Here is a 4,175-nt window from a genome sequence, read left to right on the forward strand (position 1 = left end):
GCGCATGTAAAAATAACTCATTCACAGCATATACATGTCCACAAATTAAACATCAGGCTATATAGAGTTCTGAAGCTCGGGCCCAATGGGCTGGATGGATTCCTAATTAGGCCTGCATAGAAGGGCCCAATCTTTGCGGATAATATTTTGCAGGCAATGGCTTAAAATGATTCATAATCAAGTTTTTATTACCTTTTCAAGCCTGGGTTAGATAAGAGTCTGGCCTGAATCTCACTCGGGCTCTTAGAGCCGAAGCCCAACAAGACAAGACAGCCTAGATACCTGGGCCAGCCAAGGCTAATGGTTAGGCATTTGGCCGGTGCTCAATCCTCCAATTGATATTTGTAGCTTTTTTTGGTAGGTCAATGTTGGGTTTTGAACATGGCCATGGCCGAATCCCATCCTTACAAGAAGAAAAAAAAAACACTAAACGACCATATAAACGGTCTCTTGTGTGTATAGTATGCTCCACAGAAGCGTGCTCTATGCTAACTCCCTTGGGCAAAATAGCCGCTTGGGAAGATTTCACATAAGAAATCTGGGCTCCAAATCAGAATCGATAGATGAATTGAAATTTGTGATCTTCGAACACTTAGATCTTGCTCTTGAAAAACGCATGGTCCCTGTTCAATATTGGGACATTATTTTTTCGAGCACGTACAATGCGTCATTTATTTTCTTTGTTTTTTAGGTTAGTCGCTCATTTGAAGATGTTATTATATCATCAAAATTTGAGGTCCTAAAAAATACTTCTAGGCGTTAATCCAAGAGACAGTATATGCTTCCACTAGAGCATGAAATGACACTAAAGTCTATTTTTTGCAATATTATCATTTGCTTTACATTAGTTTTGTCGAAATCCATTGTCTAAATGACCATACGTTAAGCAACCTGACAAAGAGTTTAAATTTTGTATTTGTTTTATTAATTATGGACCAATCACATTTGAGAATGACAAATCAGGATTCGTGTAGCTGACTCCAAAAAACCACGATGATAATGATGATGATTTGTATATCAATCCTATTTGAGAAGTATCAGACCGAGGACGATTCAGGGTCGGATTGTTACTCTTGAATCACACTGACTATGAATCAAGCCTCTCGTGCATGTTTAGTTTGGTTTATCATTGGGAATTTGCGCTAAACTTTTCAAATGCTTATTATTTTTGGGATAAATACCAATTCGTGTAACCAAACTCTTGTTTTCCACTTTTGCACGTGAGGGAGTCCACTTCTCGTGTGTTATCCGTGCTTACATGATTTTCATTTGGATTTTGTGGTAAGCTAAAAGATTTTATACTCCCACTGGAGTGTACTATCAAGTTACTTCCTAGGCTAAAACCTAATATAAGAGTAATTTTAGGACATCTAGTTTTGGGGAAGCAACTTCTTTAATTAGTAGGTGAAAAAAAATTTGGAATTAAATTCTCTTTGTACTAAATGACTCAAGATTGAATAGAGGCCATCAAATTTTTTTATGGTGAGATTTGAGTGTTGAAAAACACAAAAACTCAATAGTTTTCTTTTAAAAAGAATTCCCAAAATTTTAGACTGGAAAAAAATCTCATAGTTAGATAATTTGACTAAGGGAGCAGATGCACAATATGCTCCTGCAAGAGCATGATGAGGTGTTGGTTGTAATTTAGAAGCATGTTTTTATTTGCGGGAAAGGTTTATGTACTTCCCCTCCAGTATAGAAGATCTATGCTTCCCCTACCATCCAGCCGTCCAATTTTGATAGCCATTCACCGTTTGATTTTAGATCTGACGTCTTAAAGTATTTTATTTTTAGTTTTTTTATACAAATTGTATGAATATGAAATTTGGTGCGTGTCATCTTCCCATTGGGACGCACCTATAAAAAATATGTAAAATAATTTTTTGATAAAATACAATAACCAAAATACCTCTTGAAACTTTCAAGGGTATTTTGGTCATTTTATTTTATTGAAAATATTTTTTAATATTTTTCGCTAATGCTAGTTTAATAGAGGATTGGACGTACAAAATTGTTATGGAAAAAAAAATTAAAAATAAAATTGTATAGTGACGTGATATTGTGATTGAGACAATCTTAGCCCTCCATTCAAAATGGGCGGTAGGATAAGGGGAAGTATATAAATTTTATGTTGTAGGGGAAGTTTAGAAAGCTTGCCCTTTATTTATTGTTTCTCAATTGGTTACTGTCAGTTTTAAAGAGTTGTTCTTGGGCAAAACACCTAGATAGGGTTGGCAAGCCGTGGGCTTCCCCTGGACCTAATCGCCATAGGGCCAGCCAGGGCCACCCTAAACTTGACTGGGCTAAAGAGACCCTGATTCCATTAGGGTGGGCTGGGCTGAAAAATTTTATGAAATAAAGAAAAGTATAAAGAACAAAGGGTCGTGCCTCTCTGGGCCCAATGGAAAAAATATGAGAAAATAAAAGAAAAATATAAATAATAAAAGGGTGCAGTTGGTATACGGATGCATCAGTAGGTGTAGAAGTAAGGTGCACCTTCAAATTTTATCATGGTATATAATTTTGATGTAAAATGTTCTTAAGATTATCTCAAAATCTATTTTTATATCTAATTATAAAATTTAAAATTTCAAAAATAGTTAAAATCAAGTAGATCTATAAACATATGAAAATCTTGAAAATGAACGGTGTAGATAGTATTTTGTAAAATGCACTATTTCGAAGACTTGAAATCTTTTTATTTTTCATGGTCATACATCTCGATGTCGAGATGATCAATCAAAAGGTTTTTCAACATTAAAACTACTTTTTCCGATGGATTTTTTAGGTGCATCTGATAGTTCTACAAGGTTGCATCCTTATATAAACTTTTTCCATAATAAAAAGGCCAGGCTGGGCTAAACGTCCCTCGGAGCAATCGGTCGAACCACTTTAGAATAAGGACATGAATATTATCTCATTACGAAATATTGGAACTTACTATAGAATCCACATACGAATATTTTCTCATTGTGAAATCTTGTAATCTACTTTGGAATCCCCATACGAATATTTTATCATAAAAAGGAATTCAGAGTTTGAATTCCTAAAAACCATTGGAAACTTACAAATTTACAGTATTCAATCTCAAGACATTATTTTGTTTATGTTCAATGTAAAGCAATGTTTTGAAACTAATGGCTGGGGTGAATCATCCATTCCGCACATCTATGTTAGATCCATTTATCGTTGAATTTGATCTAGATCAATCTGGATCGGGTCAAATAAGTGATTTAGAAAAATATTTAAAAATAAAAATAACAAAAAAAAATTCTAAAATAGGGTTCTATGTGGGTATTAACGGGGTTCCATGGAAAAGCACTTTTTAAAAATATATATGAAAGGAGGTTTTTTAAGGGGACCGAGCCGGTACTGATACCTTCTAAGAACCGATCAATTCCGTCAAATTCTTTCTCAAAACCAATTCAGTCCCAGCCAATTCCCGATTTTGATGGGGAATCTTCGGGTTTGAAATACTTATGTAAACCTTTTTTTTTAAGGCAAACTTTTTATGCTTCCCCTACAGCGTAAAACTTATATGCTTCCTTTTATCCAACCGTCCATTCTGAATGGACTGCTGAGATGACCCCAATGTCACGTCTCTTCACTATTTTATTTTTAATTTTTTTTAGAAATTATTTTCACGCCAAATTTTGGATATCCACTCCTCTCTTAAACTGGCATTTATAAAAAATATAAAAGCAATATTATCAATAAATTAAAATGATTAAAATAGCTTTAAAAGTTTTAAAAGGTATTTTGGTCATTATATTTATCAAAAAAAATTAAAAATATTTTTCCTATGTGCATTGAGATATGTGCTGAATTTTATATTCATACAACTTGTAAAAAAAAAATAAAAGTAAAATGTTGAGACGTCGGATCTAGATGTAACAGCGTGTGGCTAAATTGGACGATTGGATGGGAGGGGAAACATATATTTTTTATGCTACAGGGAAGTATAGAAACCTTTCCCTTTTTTCCTGCTCATACGTGGTATGATGTATGATTTTTACTCCAGCGAGCAGTTAACATTTTGCTCCCGCGAGACTATGTATTCCTCTGCGAATTATATGGAAAATAATAATACTAAATAAAAGAGCGGGTCCCGCTTGGCTATCCAGTATCGAGCTTGTTCGAGAGGATAACAAGAAAGAACAGAGAGAAAAAAGACT

The sequence above is a fragment of the Amborella trichopoda genome, chromosome 9 (genome assembly GCF_054954075.1).
Source record: "Amborella trichopoda isolate Santa Cruz 75 chromosome 9, AtrichopodaSantaCruz75HAP2 v2.0, whole genome shotgun sequence".
Classification (NCBI taxonomy): Eukaryota; Viridiplantae; Streptophyta; class Magnoliopsida; order Amborellales; family Amborellaceae; genus Amborella; species Amborella trichopoda.